The sequence below is a fragment of the Oncorhynchus mykiss genome, chromosome 20 (genome assembly GCF_057628025.1).
Source record: "Oncorhynchus mykiss isolate SJ-2025 chromosome 20, ASM5762802v1, whole genome shotgun sequence".
In the NCBI taxonomy this organism is placed as follows: domain Eukaryota; kingdom Metazoa; phylum Chordata; class Actinopteri; order Salmoniformes; family Salmonidae; genus Oncorhynchus; species Oncorhynchus mykiss.
In genome coordinates, this window is record NC_143041.1 from 15142787 (window position 1) to 15161803 (window position 19017).

Sequence of the window (19017 nt, forward strand, 5' to 3'; positions counted from 1 at the left end):
TACCACTGTCATGGAGGACGTAAACTCAAGCACCGAAGTAACAACTGAGGTGGAACCAACAACAGGAGTGGAACTCACCGAGCCTCCCAGACCTGCAGTCGAGAGGAGACTACCAGGGCACAGGCCGTATGTGAAGTGGCCTGGCGCCAGTGACAAGAAGTTGTGGGAAACAGTGAATACTGACCTTACCTTGACCCTCGAGAAACTTCGAGGCACAGTGGAGAAGAAGTTGGAGAGGATGGGGGACATTATCTATGAGTACGGGACAGAAAGATTTGGAGTGGAAGAGGCAAAAGGCGGGAGAAAGGTTCCAACCCCACCAGTTTCCAGGAGGCAACAAGAAATCAAGCGCCTCGTTCAAGAAAGGCGACAGCTTAAGAAACAGTGGAAGAAGGCCTCGGAAGTGGAAAAGGAGGGCATAGAGGCACTTCAGGCTGATATCAAAACCCGGTTGGCATCCCTCCGCAGAGCAGAGAACCTACGGAAATGCAGAAGGAAGAAAGAACAAACTAGAACTCGATTCTATAAAGATCCCTTCAAGTTCCTTAAAAGTCTCTTCACGAAGGAAAAAAGTGGAGCTCTAAAAACAACAAAGAAAGACCTAGAGGAGCACCTGAGAACAACAAACATTGACTCAAAGCGACATGAACATCTGGCCATCCCATCAGATATCCCACCCATTGAACCCCCGGAACATCATATTGAGACCAGCCCTCCGACATGGAAAGAGGTGGAAAACACAGTTCGACGGGCAAGAACAGCATCAGCCCCGGGGCCAAATGGAGTCCCGTACAAAGTGTATAAGAACGCACCAGACGTCCTGAGGTTCCTCTGGAGGCTTATGAGAACAGCTTGGAAAAAGATAATAAGATAATACCCAAAGTGTGGCGTAGGGCAGGCGGGGTCCTGATCCCTAAGGAGAAGGATGCGGTGAACATCAGCCAATTCCGCCCAATCTCCTTACTGAATGTCGAGGGTAAAATCTTCTTTAGGGTCATTGCCGAGTACCTGCAAAGGAATGCGTACGTCGATACATCTGTACAGAAGGCAGGAATATCAGGGTTCTCTGGCTGCTTGGAACATTCCAGCATGATCTGGCACCAGATCCAAATGGCCAAGGTGGAAAAAAGGGACCTCCATGTAGTCTTTCTCGACCTCGCCAATGCATTTGGCCCTGTGCCCCATGAACTCCTGTGGTCTGCCTTCAGATTTTTCCACATACCGGACACCATCACAACCCTGGTGAAGTCGTACTTCCAGGATCTGCAGTTCTGCTTCACCACCTCAGAGTTCACCACCTCATGGCAGTGCCTGAATGTAGGTATAATGGCGGGATGTACCATTTCTCCATTGGCATTCATAATGGCAATGGAGGTTATCATCAGATCCTCAAAATGGGTTGCTGGTGGACAGCGAGTCGACTCTGGTTTCCGACTCCCTCCACTCAGAGCCTACATGGACGACATTACAACATTGACCACCACTGTCCCATGCACCAGGAGACTGCTCAGAAAACTTGAGGAGAACATCAGCTGGGCCCGTATGAAGATTAAACCATCCAAGTCACGCAGCATCTCGATTGTGAAGGGAGTACTCTGACCTGAAATTCTTCATCGGAGATGACCAAATCCCAACAGTGTTTGAGCAGCCGGTAAAAAGCCTTGGAAGGTGGTATGATGCAAGCCTGAAGGACAAAGACCAGGTGCAACAGCTGCGCAAAGACATCAGTAGTAGCCTACAGTTCATTGACAACACCCAGCTACCTGGAAAGTTAAAGGCCTGGTGTCTGCAGTTTGGTCTCCTACCCCGGGTGTTGTGGCCCTTAGCAGTGTATGAGGTTCCAATCTCAACAGTGGAGAAGATGGAAAGAGGAGTCACAGGCTACTTAAAGAAGTGGCTCGGAGTTCCACGATGCCTTACCACCATAGGCCTCTATGGAGATGGTGTCCTCAAGCTGCCCCTCACCAGTCTAACAAAGGAATTCAAGTGTTCAAAAACCAGGCTCCAGATGACACTGAATGAATCTCGAGACCCAGTGGTGAGCAACAACGCGCCGACTTTGGCAACTGGGCGCAAATGGAGGCCAGGAAAAGCAGTCCAGGAGGCAACAGCAGCCCTCAGACATGCTGACATTGTGGGTCATGTTCAGCAAGGGAGAGGAGGCCTTGGGCTAACTAGCCGTGCTGCTTGGAGTAAGGCCACTGCACCAGAGCGGCGGAAGATGGTAGTGCAGGAAGTACGCCATCAGGAGGAGGCTGCAAGGTGGGCCAAGGCAGTCTCTCTTTCCAAACAAGGACAGTGGACTCGATGGGATAGTGTGGAGAAGAGGAAGATCAGCTGGAAGGATCTGTGGGCCATGGAAGCGAGGCGGTTGAGCTTCTCCATCAAAGCAACATATGACGTCCTTCCAACTCCAGTTAATCTTCACCAATGGTATGGTGAAGATCCGGACTGTGCCCTCTGTTCCATGCCAGCCAACCTCAGGCACATTCTCACAGGGTGTAAAACAAGCCTCACCCAAGGACGCTACACTTGGCGTCACAACCAAGTCCTTAAAAACCTTGCGTCCGCCCTGGAGGACAAGTGAGCTGCCACCAACTCCCTACCACCCCCAGCAGCATCACACCCCTTATTTCATTTTTGGATAAAAAACATTCCCGTTTTAAGCGCAATATTTTGTCACGAAAATATGCTTGACTATGCATATTATTGACAGTTTTGGAAAGAAAACACTCTGAAGTTTCAGAATCTGCAAAGATATTGCCTGTAAGTGCCCCAGAACTCATTCTACAGGCGAAACCAAGATGAAACGTCAAACAGGAAATGAGCAGAATTTCTGAAGCTCTGTTTTCTAATGTCTCCTTATATGGCTGTGAATGCGACAGGAATAAGCTTAGACCTTCTGCCGTTTCCCCAAGATGTCGGCAGCATTGTGACGTATTTGTAGGCATATCATTGGAAGATTGACCATAAGAGACTACATTTTCCAAGTGTCCGCCTGGTATCCTGCGTCGAAATTGGTGCGCAAAGCCAGGTGCAAGTATTTTTCCATTTGATAGAGAGGAGAAACCATGCTTCCACGAACGATATATCATCGAAGAGATATGTGAAAAACACCTTGAGGATTGATTCTAAACAACGTTTGCCATGTTTTCAGTCAATATTATGGAGTTAATTTGTGCAAAAGTTCACGTTTTGAGGACAGAATTTTCGTTTTTTTTTGGTAACCAAATGTGATGTACAAAACGGAGCTATTTCTAATACACAAAGAATCTTTTTGGAAAAACTGAGCATTTGCTATCTAACTGAGAGTCTCCTCATTGAAAACATCCAAAGTTCTTCAAAGGTAAATGATTTTATTTGAAGGCTTTTATGTTTTTGTTGAAATGTTTCCTGCTGGATGCTAACGCTAATGCTAACGCTAAATGCTACGCTAGCTAGCTACTTTTACACAAATGATTGTTTTCCTATGGTTGAGAAGCTTATTTTGAAAATCTGAGATGACAGTGTTGTTTACAAAAGGCTAAGCTTGAGAGATGGCATATTTATTTCATTTCATTTGCGATTTTCATGAACAGTTAACGTTGCGTTATGGTAATGAGCTTGAGTCTGTATTCACGATCCCGGATCCGGGATGGGGAGATCAGAGAGGTTAAGGGCCAGAGCCAGCGTTCGGCAATCAAAGCTGTATCGGAGGCGGCAGAAGGCAGCAGTCAGTGGCTCTGGATGAAGAGGAAAGATCCCAGCTGGGCCCCGAAGTGAGGGGGCCAGGAGGTATGCGGTCAACAATGCTTGACTCAGGGAGGAGGATGCCCCTGCCATGCATAGTCCCATGGGATGTTGGCTATCATCAACAAGGCAACTCCTATGACTAATTGGGAATAGGACACAAGCGTAGGATTGATCACCCTGTCGCTGGCCGCCTTTGGGGAGGGTGTATAGTGTGAAAGGCCGAAACACCCTAGGAACCAAAGGTACACTACCGACGATGCGCTCCCCAAATTTCACCAGGCTCACTGTTCATTAACTCTTGGAAGTGCTTGCACAAAGGATAGTAACATCTCATCCTGTGTTCTTGGAATCTAACCTTTGATGATCTTTATCAGATGACACTCATAGGACTTCCTGTTACACAATACATGTATGTTTTGTTTGATAAAGTTTGGTGCATTATGTTCAGTTTTCCAAAAACATCCGGTAATTTTGCAGAGAGCCACATTAACTTCTTGCGACTATCAAACCCGGATCCGGGAGCGTAATCATAGCCTCAAATTAATTAGCATAATGCAGCGGTCATAAATCTTCCTACAAAATCTTCCTATTCAGGAAAATCACAAATGAAATATATTGAGACACAGCTTATCCTTTTGTTAATCACACTGTCATCTCAGATTTTCGAAATATGTTTTACAGCCAACGCTAGACAAGCATTTGTGAAAGTTTATCATGGCATAATGCTATGCTAGGCTCTGCTACCAGCAGGCAACATTTTCACAAAAATAAGAAAAGCAATCAAATTAAATCATTTACCTTTGAAGAACTTCGAAGGTTTTCACTCAGCAGACTCCCAGTTAGATAGCAAATGTTCCTTTTTTCCAAAAATATTATTTTTGTAGGCGAAATAGCTCCCGTTTGTTCGTCACGTTTGGCTGAGAAATCGACCGGAAAATGCGGTCACTACAACGCCAAACTTTTTTCCAAATTAGCTCCATAATATCGACAGAAACATGGCAAACGTTGTTTAGAATCAAGCCTCAAGGTGTTTTTCACATAACAATTCGATAATATATCCATCGGGACAATTGGTTTCACATAAGAAGCGATTGGAAAAATGGCTACTTGTGTACTTTACGCTATATTTTCTGCGGGAGCCATCATGTGACCACTTGCTAAATGTGGTCCCTTACGGCTATTCTTCAACATAAATGCGTAAAAAGACGTCACAATGCTGTAGATACCTTGGGGAATATGTAGAAAACGTAAGCTCATTCATAGCTCATTCACAGCCATATAAGGGCTCATTGGCATGAGGCGGTTTCAAAAAATGCGGCACTTCCTGATTGGATTTTTATCTGGGTTTCACCTGTAACATCAGTTATGTTGCACTCACAGACAATATCTTTGCAGTTTTGGAAACGTCAGAGTGTTTAATATCCAAAGCTGTCAATTATATGCATAGTCGAGAATCTTTTCGTGACAAAATATCTTGTTTAAAACGGGAACGTTTTTTATCCAAAAATGAAAATACTGCCCCCTAGTTACAAAATGTTAATTTACAGAAATACTCATCATAAATGTTGAGGAAAATACAAGTGTGATACATTGAACTTTAGATACACTTCTCCTTAACTTTTAATGGCTGCAGGGGCAGTATTGAGTAGCTTGGATGAAAAGGTGCCCATTGTAAACGGCCAGCTCCTCAGTCTCAGTTGCTAATATATGCATATTATTATTAGTATTGGATAGAAAACACTCTAAAGTTCACAAAACTGTCAAAATATTGTCTGTAGTATAGTATAACAGACCTGATATTGCAGGCAAAACCCTGAGGAAAATCAAAACAGGAAGTGGCTTCTATTTTGAAAACTCCATGTTCCATAGCCTCCCTTTGCTGGATTAAAATGGATATGAACCAGATTTATTTTACTATCGCTTCCTCAAGGTGTCAACAGTCTTCAGACATAGTTTCAGGCTTTAATTTTGAAAAATGAGCCAGAATGATAACATCGCGTCAAGTGGTCACATGAGTTTTGCTGGCGCAACAGAATTTGAACAGCCATTGTTTTCCCCTCTCCTACTGTGAAAGACATTTGCGGTTGATATATTATCGATTATATATTTTAAAAACAACTGAGGATTGATTATAAAAAAAAATGGAAAAAAGTGGATTAACAAAAGGCTAAACTGTGTTTTCCTATATTGCAGTTGTGATTTCATGAATAGAAATATTTATAGTAATATTTATTTTATGTAGCGCTATGCTATTCAGCGGTTGTTGATGACACTTATCCCGATATCGGGATTGCAACACAAGTTAATGTAACCGCTGTGTCAGATTTCAACAAAGCTTTACGGAAAAAGGAAAAATGCAATGATCTGAGTACGGCGCTCAGAACCCAAACATGTCAAAAAGATATCTGCCATATTGTGCATATTGTCAACAGAAGTCAGAAATAACATCATAAATATTTCCTTACCTTTGATGATCTTCATTTGAATGCACTCCCAGGAATCCCAGTTCCACAATAAATGTTTGATTTGTTCGATAAAATTAATCATTTATGTCCAAAAAGCTTCTTTTGTTTGGGCGTTTGGTAAACAAATCCAAACTCGCTTTCAGGCCCAGCCGAACGCCGGACGAAAAGTTCAAAATGTTCCGTTACAGCCCTATAAACTTGTCAAACTAAGTATAGAATCAATCTTTCGGATGTTTTTAACATAAATCTTCAATAATGTTCCAACTGGAGAATTCTGAATGTCTGTAGAAAAGCAATGGAACGAGAGCTAACTCTCTCGTGACCACACAGTACTAGCATTTGGCACTCTGTCAGACACCTGGCTCAATCCCCTCTTATTCGCCCCCACTTCATGATTGATTGCTTAACCAGTTGCATCTCTAGGGGCGCTATTTCATTTTTGGATAAAAAACGTTCCCGTTTTAAGCGCGATATTTTGTCACGAAAAGATGCTCGACTATGCATATTATAAAACACTCTTATTATAAAACACTCTGAAGTTTCAGAATCTGCAAAGATTTTGTCTGTAAGTGCCCCAGAACTCATTCTACAGGCGAAACCAAGATGATACGTAAAACAGGAAATGAGCAGAATTTCTGAAGCTCTGTTTTCTAATGTCTCCTTATATGGCTGTGAATGCGACAGGAATAAGCTTAGACCTTCTGCCGTTTCCCCAAGATGTCGGCAGCATTGTGACGTATTTGTAGGCATATCATTGGAAGATTGGCCATAAGAGACTACATTTTCCAGGGGTCCGCCCGGTGTCCTTTGTCTAAATTTGTGCGTAATCTTCAGGTGCGGGCATTTTCTCCTGGGATTCAGGAGAGAAAGCACACTTCCACGAACGATATATCATCGAAGAGATATGTGAAAAACACCTTGAGGATTGATTCTAAACAACGTTTGCCATGTTTTCAGTCGATATTATGGAGTTAATTTGGAAAAAAGTTCGCGTTTTGAGGACTGAATTTTCGTTTTTTTTTGGTAGCCAAATGTGATGTACAAAACGCAGCTATTTCTAATACACAAAGAATCTTTTTGGAAAAACTGAGCATCTGCTATCTAACTGAGAGTCTCCTCATTGAAAACATCTGAAGTTCTTCAAAGGTAAATTATTTTATTTGAAGGCTTTTATGTTTTTGTTGAAATGTTGCGTGCTGGATGCTAACGCTAATGCTAACGCTAAATGCTAACGCTAAATGCTAACGCTAGCTAGCTACTTTTACACAAATGATTGTTTTCCTATGGTTCCTATGGTTCCTATGGTCTTCACTATTATTCTACAAGGTAGAAAAGAGTAAACATAAAAAAAACTTGAATAAGTAGGTGTGTCCAAATTTGACTGGTACTGTAATTTAACAGTTCTATTTCACGTAATGCTGTCCATATAAATAATTTGTTGTAATTTATCTTACATTTATTGATACTCGGAAAAGGGAGGGGGTTTGGGCAGTAAATCTCGGCAACCTGATTCCCGCTATTCAACGCTAATGTCCCTTATCAATTTTTTGATACGTAGGTAGTTAATCTTGCCACCTATCTAAAATTGTAGTAATCATGGCCGAATACCGACCGGACATGCCCAGGGGCCCTGACCTCCCGGGGCCCACCCTCATATTGATATGTCATTAGTTCTTATAAAATGTGTAGAATTGCAGGAAATTAGCATTCAAGCAGAAAAAAATATATCTTCTTAGCAAAAATGCAATTTCTCAAGCAAGCAGTTTGTTTAGACTGTCTGGGAGTGGTCTGAGTCTGGAGGGGGAAACCGAAAATTTGCTGTTATTGGCAGAGAGGTTTGGAGCTCTCTTTCCTATTAGTCTATTAACCTTTCTGATCTCCCCATCCCGGATCCGGGTTCGTGAATACAGACTCAAGCTCATTACCATAACGCAACGTTAACTATTCATGAAAATCGCAAATGAAATGAAATAAATATGCTAGCTCTCAAGCTTAGCCTTTTGTTAACAACACTGTCATCTCAGATTTTCAAAATATGCTTCTCAACCATTGCAAAACAAGCATTTGTGTAACAGTATTGATGGCTAACGTAGCATTTAGCATTAGCATTCAGCTGGCAACATTTACACAAAAAAACAGAAAAGCATTCAAAAAAATAATTTACCTTTGAAGAACTTCAGATGTTTTCAATGAGGAGACTCTCAGATAGCAAATGTTCAGTTTTTCCTGAAAGATTATTTGTTTAGGACAAATCGCTCCGTTTTCTGCGTCACGTTTAGCTATGAAAAAACCCCTGTATCCAGGATTGTGTAAATCTATCAGCAAGCTCATTAGCATAACACAACGTTAACTATTTATGAAAATCGCAAATGAAATGAAATAAATATGCCATCTCTCAAGCTTAGCCTTTTGTAAACAACACTGTCATCTCAGATTTTCAAAATATGCTTCTCAACCATAGGAAAACAATAATTTGTGTAAAAGTAGCTAGCTAGAGTTAGCATTTCGCGTTAGCATTTAGCGTTAGCATTAGCGTTAGCATCCAGCACGCAACATTAACAAAAACATAAAAGCCTTCAAATAAAATAATTTACCTTTGAAGAACTTCTGATGTTTTCAATGAGGATACTCTCAGTTAGATAGCAGATGCTCAGTTTTTCCAAAAAGATTCCTTGTGTATTAGAAATAGCTCCGTTTTATACATCACATTTGGCTACCAAAAAAAATCCATAAATTCAGTCCTCAAAACGCAAACTTTTTTCCAAATTAACTCCATAATATCGACTGAAAACATGGCAAACGTTGTTTAGAATCAATCCTCAAGGTGTTTTTCACATATCTCTTCGATGATATATCGTTCGTGGAAGTGTGCTTTCTCTCCTGAATCCCAGGAGAAAATGCCCGCACCTGAAGATTACGCACAAATTTAGACAAAGGACACCGGGCGGACCTCTGGAAAATGTAGTCTCTTATGGCCAATCTTCCAATGATATGCCTACAAATACGTCACAATGCTGCTAAGACCTTGGGCGAACGACAGAAAGTGTAGGCTCATTCGTTGCGCAATCACAGCCATATAAGGAGAGAATGGAAAACAGAGCTTCAGAAATTCTGCTAATTCCTGGGTGATGCATCATCTTGGTTTCGCCTGTAGAATGAGTTCTGGCACTTACAGACAAAATCTTTGCAGATTCTGAAACTTCAGAGTGTTTTCTTTCCAAAACTGTCAAGAATATGCATAGTCGAGCATCTTTTCGTGACAAAATATCGCGCTTAAAACGGGAACGTTTTTTATCCAAAAATGAAATAGCGCCCCTAGAGCTCTAACTGGTTAACTAATTTACGGCATGGTGATGTCACAATGGAAGGCAAAAATTCCATCCCACCAAAAAAGGCTTACATTTTAGGCAGTCTTTTAAAACAACTCTTACACTAAAAGGGCATTATCATCAGGTAAAAAATTGTTCCAACCTATTCGTGTGGAAATAAGTCTAGGAGAAGCTGATCTTTCCCTAAGTAAATGTAATTAAACTGTCAAACTTATATAGGCTAAGTAGTCTACTCCTGTCTATACAGAAATAAATCAATTCATTCAAAATATACTTCTAAGGCATGTTTTGGCCACAGAGGATCATTAGCTTCCCCTGGCCTTAAAAAAAATAAGTTGTGGATTGTTAAAATTGCATTGCCTACAGTCGGAAGACAGCGTGGGCAATTTGGGCAGTGTTCTCTTCAAATGATAAATAGATGATTGTTGAGTTGCGACTCAGTGAAAAGTAGATAGGCCCAGCTAGGTATATCGCAATATTTTAAAAAACAGGAAAGTGCGGGAAAATGTCAGCTGGGCGTAAGAATCTGATTCCAAAGGTTGCATGTCAGAATCCAGCAATAGAAAGTTGTTTTCAATATTTTTGTTTTAAGCCTATCCCAAACATGAACCCTTACCCTAAGCATTCAAAGATAATGCCTAACTTTAAGAATTAGGAGTTAATGCCGAATTTAACCTTAAACACTTTGAAATTTGACATTTAGAACAACTTCAACATTTTATGTTTGAGAAACATGGATGAATGTCTATTTCTGACGTGGGACTGTGAGAGCTTGTAGATGAGTGAGTGAATAACCTTCTACGCAACTATCATTTAGTTAAGAATATCATAAAAAACAATGTTGTGTATGGCCATAAAATCAGGTAGGGGAGCTAGTGCTTTGAAAGAAAACGTATTGTTTTATTAAATGGCCAACTTCACACCCTCTTTTGACAGAAGAGCCTAAGCATTGGTTCGTTTCTGTTTCTCTCCCCCTCTATGTGTTCAAGAGAAGACTTTGGTAACACTTAGGCTCCGTTTCCAATAATTGTTAGCCTGATGGTTGGAATGGATGGGGAGCTATGAGGGGGATAATAAGGAGCAATGTTTTTCACAAAACAAAAGGTCAACCAACAAAGTTTAATTGAATGAGGAGAAAAGTACTGTGAAAAAACCATGAGGAATTGTTCAAACACACACACTTCCTCGCGAGTCGCCCAGAGTTTTCACCTTAATTAACACTCTGTATAATGACACGTCTCTGTGGTACCGGTGGCCTTTCCTCAGTTCACTTTGCGGAATGGAGTTCCACCATGCAGCGTCCCAGGTGGAGCAGCCTGCAGCAATATAGAGTATAGGAAGAACTTGTTTCTACCAAGGTTATTATAGTAAACTAAAACCAATCATGAAAAACAATTTAGTAAATGGAAATAAAACAATTAAGAAACCTGTTTGAAAAACAAAAACCTATACAAAAAATGTTTATTTGACTGCAAAACTAACTAAAATCAAAACCATCAGAAATTATGTTACGTTTTAGTTTTGTCTCTTCTAAACTTTGGGCAACAACCTAATTAGGTTTACAATATTTTTTTCAAATGAGATTTTCGACCCTCTGAATCTGACAGGTAAATCCTGCCAGCAGATGGTGATGTTTCAAACAGACCTAGCTTGTGCATCACTATCACTAACTATCTTGTCTCTAGACAGACGGGTTGTCTCCACAGGGGTTGCTGAGGGGAGGATGGCTCATAATAATGGCTGAAAAGGAGCGAATGACCAACAGTAGGTTGACACTTGCTCATCGAACATCTCATTCCTAAATGAGCATGGGCATTAATATGAAGTTGATAGTTCCTTTGCCGCTAGCACAGCCTCTACTCTTCTGTGAAAGGTTTCCACTAGATGTTGGAACATTGTTGTGGGGACTTGCTTTCATTCAACCACAAGAGAAGTTGTGAGGTTGGGCACTGATGTTTTGGCGATTAGGCCTGGCTCGCAGTCTGTGTTCTATTTAATCCCAAAGGTGTTCAATGGGGTTAAGGTCAGGGCTCTGTGCAGGCCAGTCAAGTTCTTCCACACCGATTTCGACAAACTATTTCTGTATGGACCTAGCTTTGTGCACGGGGGCATTGTCAAGCTGGCCGCCACCAGGTGATGAAGGTAGGAAACAACACCTCCCCACGCTGATCCTCAACACAGGGGCCCCACAAGGGTGCGTGCTCAGTCCCCTCCTGTACTCCCTGTTCACCCATGACTGCGCCGCAACAGCACCTCTTCAACCTCAGGAGGCTGAAGAAATTTGCCTTGGCCCCTAAGACCCTCACAAGCGTTTATAGATGCACCATTGAGAGCATCCTGTCAGCTGTATCACTGCCTGGTACAACAACTGCACCACCCACAACCACAGGGCTCTCCAGAGGGTGGTGCGGTCTGCCCAACGCATCACCGGGGGCACACTGCCTGCCCTCCAGGACACCTACAGCTCCCGATGTCACAGGAAGGCTAAAAAGATCTCCAAGGATATCAACCACCGGAACCACGGCCTGTTTAGAGCGTTGGTTAGAGCGTTGGACTAGTCACCGGAAGGCTGCAAGTTCAAATCCTCGATCTGACAAGGTACAAATCTGTTGTTCTGCCCCTGAACAGGCAGTTAACCCACTGTTCCTAGGACGTCATTGAAAATAAGAATTTGTTCTTAACTGACTTGCCTAGTTAAATAAAGGTAAAATAAAAAATTCATAAAAATGCTGGGAAGGATAAACTGAAAAACCAAACTGTTAAATACCCATACCCATAACTAGTAATCTGCCCTGAATTTAGTCACTGTCACTAGCTGGCTATCACCCAGTGACTCAACCCTGCTCGTTAGAGGCTGCTGCTCCATGTACATACTGTAGACATGGAATCACTGGTCACTTTAATAATGTTTATTTACTGTTTTACTCATTTCATATGTATATACTGTATTTTATTGTATTCTAGTCAATGCCACTCCTACATTGCTCGCTCTAATGTTTATATATTTCTTAATTCCATTATTTTGCTTTGATGTGTGTGTATTGTTGTGAATTCTTACATACTACTGCACTGTCGCAGCTATGAACACAAGCTACACCCGCGATAACATCTGCTATTATGTGTATGTGAACAATAACATTTGATTTGATTTGATAAAGAGTTCATACATGTGGCATAACTGTGTGACATTATCACCAATGCCAAATCTGACCTAATCCCCCATGTCAAATGTGACATAAACCTGTGCTTAATAAAATGGTGGCATAAGCACCGCTTAATAAAGGCCTTATAAATCATATTAAATTGAGGCTTATAACCCTGTTATGCATCTTGGTCGAGCATTGCAATGCCAGGATATTGGGTTCGATTCCAGGGACCACAAATGTGTAAAAATCAATTCATTCATGATTGTAAGTTGCTTTGGATAAAAGCATTTGCTAAATTCTATATATTATATTTCACTAAAACGTTTATAGGAAGGCCCAACCTCTTTCCCTCTTGGTTGCATAGTCAATATTGGACGTGACCTCAACTTCCCTCAAAATGCTGTGCTACAGGATGACACAGCAAAAAAACGTTGGTAGGGCCTTTTAAAATCCGTTAGCATTTTTACCTACTTCTGTTTGTTTCACACTTTTTTAATGGAAAAACAACAACATTCTATTTTCTGTGCTCCCAACAATGCTGAAACCACATCACGGCAGGACTTTTGAGGTATGGGAAAATTCAAAGAAATTTACATTTTTGAGTGTAGTTGCCCTTTAATTCAGTGAGCATGCCCTGTTGTTTGGTTAGCAGGTTGTCTGTTGTACAGTAAGCGCGCATGTGAGGTGATACAGCTGCCAATGGAATAGGTGGAGTAAAAGGCCAACAGCACTCTGTGTTATTCAATTCCTCATGAAATGAAACCATACATACATTCTACAGACCCTACTGAGTGTTCCTTACAATTATTTTATTGCGGCACCAGGAATAATTCTTGCTCTAAGCCAAGCTGTATTCCATATACAGTGATTTGTGTTTATTTGACCATGGAACATGTTTTAAAACCCAAATTTAACGCAAACGGCACTTAAATATGAACAAATAGGAATCATTGCTAATGTTGAGACAAGAGCATTTTTTTTAGGCTTGGCCCACCAACCCAAATTTGTGATCACACACACCCCCAAACAGACGTACACAAACACACCACACAACACCAGTGAAAAGAAAGAAACAAGAGGGAGTAAAACCCACATTAGTGCAACTCATGTGGAGTGTGGTTTGAGTTTTTTTACAGGAAAGGCCCGATTGAGACTGTATGCTCCATGCAGCTCGGTGGAGCTGGATCCATACAGGGCCAGTTAATAAACGAGACAGGGGCGAGGCCAGGGATAAACATGATGGGAACCACATGGGGCCCTGGAAGATCTGGTTACATCTGCAGCTTGAAAATCAAGTGGCCTGAGGTATTCTCGAAGGTCTCTCTCTAGGCGTGCACACAGAGACATACATATACACACAGAGATTGTTTATGCACACATGAACACACACATACATACATACATACTTACACCCACACATAGAAACACATACACACACAGCCTCCCTCTACTGAGTTGTGGCCACAGGATGGTCTCTGATGCTCCTCTTAAATTACCCAGGAGCAGACAATATGTTTTACATCTCCTGGTCGTAATATCGACTCAGCAGCCATAATGGATCCTGGTCAGGGATGTTAAATGGTGTTATTGACCCGGAAGAGAGGACAGAGACAGTAAAGAACACATATTTATTGTTATCCAATAGTCTTGTTTTTTATATGCACCGAAAGAGAATGGATGTGCTGTCTGGTTTCCAGCAATCTGCCTCACTATAATGGAGTATAAAAGGTAAGGAGGAGACGTGTGTTCATCTATACACACTTATATACACACAAAGAACATGCATGATCACACAACTAGGTCAACTGAAGTGTGACGACATATACTGAAAATATTTTCCTGTCTCTCTCTTACTCTCTCAAACAAACACAAGCACTTACACACAGAAGCTCTCTCTCATACACACACAAGCACATACACACAGAAGCTCTCTCACACACACACACAGTTTTTGTGCCCTCTCCTTCACTGCACCATCAGATCCCATCCCGCGATTGAGGTTTCAGTGGTGAGGATTTCATCACGCTCCACAACCCTGACACTGATTACTGTATTCTGTAGAATCGCATTAGATCTGCCTGACCAGGCTCTCTCTCTCTCTCTCTCTCTCTCTCAGTGTGTGTATGTGTTTGTGGTGTGTGTGTAAGTTAGGGTGAGAGAGAAAGACTGATAGAGATCAGAGAAAAAGACACAGATACCGCATGCACATTTGTGTCTGTGTGTGTGGGGGGGTATTTCTGTATGTTTTGTGAGGGTCATACGTCCTATGCAGCTGCAGCTGCACCAGCAGGCCAATATTTATCATTACCACTGCCAACCAGAACCAGAGAGGGGCTAGAGGGGCCTGCCTCGACCCAGAAACCAGCCCTTCTTGTTCCCTGAGACAGCCCATGCGATCGGCAAGAGGGGCTTTATTTCATCTAACTACGGTACATAATGCAGCAAGTATATGACAAAATAAGTAAGGAAAATCATTGAATTGAATGACTGTTTCTGAAAACTATTCGTTTTGGTGTCGGCTACAGTATTCAATATCTATTTGTTTGTGTATGCTGTTAAAATATGTTATATTCATGTAGACTCCTTCATTTGGTAAAGAGGGTTTTTGAATGGAGGATATGTGTCCCCTCAATAGCACCAATGACGTTTGGAAAATCTGTGACATGAATTATGCTATTTATAATTTGTATCATGTGGGTAAGGTTTATTAATTTGAGATTTGCAAAGCATCACTGGCAGTCAACTGACCGCAACCCACTCTACCTGAAATTCTGTAAAAGTTCGCCTTCATTAAATGTACGGCTTGATGGACAGGGATTGCAACAAAGACATAGATACATCCCTTCAATGCGAGGCAAACACTTCTTAGGGCTCTACACACAGTTAGCTTGCCAAAGATTTCAGCATCGCCCACATTGTACAGCAATACACAGAGTTTGTATAGCAGTCAAAGCAAATCCGTGTTGGGTTACATTTGCTGTATGTGGGTTGAGTGAATTGGGATAAGTCTCTGAATGTCCTTCAGTGGCCCAGCCAGAGCCAGGACTTGAACTCAATCGAACATCTCTGGAAATAGCAGTGCAGCGACACTCCCAATCCAACCTGACAGAGCATGAGAAGATCTGCAGAGAAGAATGGAAGAAACTCCCCAAATACAGGTGTGCCAAGCTTGTAGCATGATACCCAAGAAGACTCAAGGCTGTAATTGCTACCAAAGGTACTTCAACAAAGTACTGAGTAAAGTGTCTGAATACTTATGTAAATGTCATATTTACTTTTTTTATACATTTGCTAAAATGAATGGAGGATATGTTTTTGCTCTGTCATTTTGCTCTGTCATTATGGAATAGTGTCTGTAGATGTGATGAGAGGAAAAACCAATTGAATGCCTATTACATTTGAAAAAGGCTGTAACGTAACAAAATTTGTAAAAAGTCAAGGGGTCTGAATACTTTCCGAATGCACTCTATATACTGAACAAATATATAAACGCAAAATGAAACAATTGCATAGATTTTACTGAGTTACAGTTCATATAAGGAAATCAGTCAATTTGGGATTTGGTATTTTATAAGGATCCCCATTAGCTGTTGCAAAAGCAGCAGTTACTCTTCCTGGGGTCCACACAAAACATAAAACATGAAACATAATACAGAATGACATAATACAGAACATCAATAAACAAATACAAATAATTGGCCACATCAAATGGTTTTGCAATGAATAAGCTATCTGATTCAATGAAATATGAAGTTGAATTTGTCTTTCTGCCCATAATTTCAGTTAAAGTTTTTTTTCCATCATTCTTTATATCATTGATCTTGGCTTCATAATACAGGTTATTTTTCTTTTTTTGTTGAGTTTAGTCACATCATTTCTCAATTTGCAGTAAGTAAGCCCGTTAGATGTGCAGCCAGACTTATTAGCCACTCCTTTTGTCCCATCTCTTTCAACTGTACAGTTTTTCAATTCCTCATCAATCCTCATCAACAGTTCTAACAGTCAGTTTCTTAACAGGTGCATGTCTATCAATAATTGGAAGAAGCAATTTCATAAATTCATCAAATGCAGTGTCTGGATGCTCCTCATTAATCACATCAGACCAACAAATATTTTTCACATCATCCACATAAGAGTCACAGCAAAATATTTTGTGATCACTGCATCCAATGGGTAAGGATATAGCTTTAGATCAAAGTTCTACAGTATTAGTAAAAATGTGATTGATACATGTGGATGATCTTGTTCCTTTAGTGTTTGTAAACACCCTGATAGGTTGATTAATAGCCTCGAACCAGATTACAGGCACTGGGTACTGTAAGAAGCTTCCTCTTGAGTGGACAGCTTGAAGAGAACCAGTCAATATTCAGGTCCCCAAGAAAGTAGACCTCTCTGTTTGCATCACATACACTATCAAGCACATCAAACATATTATTTAAATACTGACTGTTAGCACTTGGTGGCCTACAGCAACACCCCAATAGAAAAGGCTTTAGATGAGCCGAGTGAAACTGCAACCACAACACCAATAAGACTTGACATAAGATATTCTCGAAATATGGCAACACCTTCCCCAGAAGCATTTATGTCTCTTCTATAGATATTATATCCTTGCTTTGCTATTAATATATCATCAAAATAATTATCTAAGTGAGTCTCAGAACTGGCTAACATATGAATGTTATCTGATGTTAGCAAGTTATTGATTTCACAAACCTTATTTCTAAGACTGCACTTGAATAAGGGCTATTTTCAGCCCTTTTCTGGGTAGCTTATCAGAGATAGACATAAGGCTGAAAAGAGCAAACAAAGCAAGAGAAAAAACATACACGTATATTCAGCGGTCCATTAATCAATTGGTGAGTGTATCTGCTGCATGGTTGAAGCTACGAACCCATAGGACCCATCTAGGCTAGCTGCGACGCCAAATAGCTCCTCAGAACCGTCCTTCGTTGGCAGGATCACTGGAAAGAGACCAGCAGTCCCAACAACTGATGCCAACTGCTTCGCGGAATCCAAACTAAGAAGCTAGCTAGGTAATTGAAATCAATAAATTTGGCCCTAATCTATGGATTTCATATGACTGGGAATACAGATATGCATCTATTGGTCACAGATACCTTTAAAAAAAAGGTAGGGGCGTGCATCAGAAAACCAGTCAGTAACTGGTGTGGCCACCATTTGCCTCATGCTGTTCGACACATCTCCTTTGCATATAGTTGATCCGGCTGTTGATTGTGGCCTGTACAATGTAGTCCCACTCCTCTTCAATGGCTGTGCGAAGTTGCTGGATATTTTTGGTATTTTATTATGATCCCCATTAGCTGTTGCAAAAGGAGCAGCTATTCTTGCTGAAGTCCACACAAAACATGAAACATGACATAATACAGAACATTAATAGACAAGAACAGCTCAAGGACAGAATTACATGAATAAAAAGATGCCACACATAGCCTACATATCAATACATCCACACAAAATATCTAGGTCAAATAGGGGAGAAGCGCTGGGCCGTTCGTTAAGTGTTGCTTTATTTGTTTTTTTTTAAATCAGGTTTGCTGTTTTTTTGAGCAATATGAGATGGAAGGGAGTTCCATGCAATCATGGCTCTACAGTATGCAATACTGTATGCATTCTTTAATTTGTGGACAGTGAAAAGACCCCTGGTGGCATGTCTGTTGGGGTAAGTGTGTGTCAGAGCTGTTTGTATGTTGACTACGCAAACGATTTGGAATTTAACACATGAATGTTTCTTATAAAAGGAAGAAGTGATCTCAGCCAATCTCTACTCAACTCCTAATAACCAAGAGAGAAGGGCATGCATAGTACTTATATTAGAACTCTGATTACAGTGAAGAGCAAGACTTCTCACTCTGTTCTATGCCAGCTGCAGCTTAACTAGGTCTTTCTTTGCAGCACTTGACCACTTGACTGGACAATAATCAAGATGACAAAACTCTGTAGGACTCCGCAGAACATCTCTTTATTATGGACAGACCTTTCCCCATCTTTACAACCATTGAATCTATATGTTTTGACCATGACAGTCTCCTCAACTTGTTCAAAGGCCACACCATTCATTATCAGATTTAGCTGAGGTCTAGAGTTTAGGGAATGATTTGTACCAAATACAATGCTGTTAGTTTTAGAGGTGTTCAGGAACAATGTATTACTGGCCACCCATTCCAAAGCTGACGGCAATTCCTTCTCAAGGGTTTCGGGGACTTCATTAGCTGTGGTTGTTGACACGTGCAGTATATGGTTGAGTCATTAGCATGGGCACACAGGCTTTGTTTTATGCCAGTGGCAGATCATTGGGCCGGTAGTGAGGACGACGAGCACGCA

General features: G+C 41.2%; 2 long non-coding RNA genes across 5 annotated transcripts in view; both read right to left on the reverse strand.

Annotated features, from left to right (window-relative positions):
* LOC149974404 (uncharacterized) overlaps positions 1 to 9506 on the reverse strand; it is a 286443-nt gene extending 276937 nt beyond the window's left edge. For 2 of the 4 annotated variants that reach the window (XR_016489346.1, XR_016489345.1), the window contains exons 1-2: positions 8792 to 9081; positions 8362 to 8423 (exon numbers count right to left, since the gene is read on the reverse strand). This is a non-coding gene — a long non-coding RNA (uncharacterized LOC149974404). Of the gene's footprint in view, positions 1 to 8360; positions 8424 to 8791 lie in introns of those variants that run through there. The other 2 variants (XR_016489344.1, XR_016489347.1) reach the window with 2 other exon arrangements.
* A 6663-nt stretch (positions 9507 to 16169) lies between these two features.
* Positions 16170 to 19017, reverse strand: part of LOC149974407 (uncharacterized) — a 43301-nt gene continuing 40453 nt past the window's right edge. The window contains exon 3 of the long non-coding RNA XR_016489348.1: positions 16170 to 18023. This is a non-coding gene — a long non-coding RNA (uncharacterized LOC149974407). The remainder of the gene's footprint in view (positions 18024 to 19017) is intronic.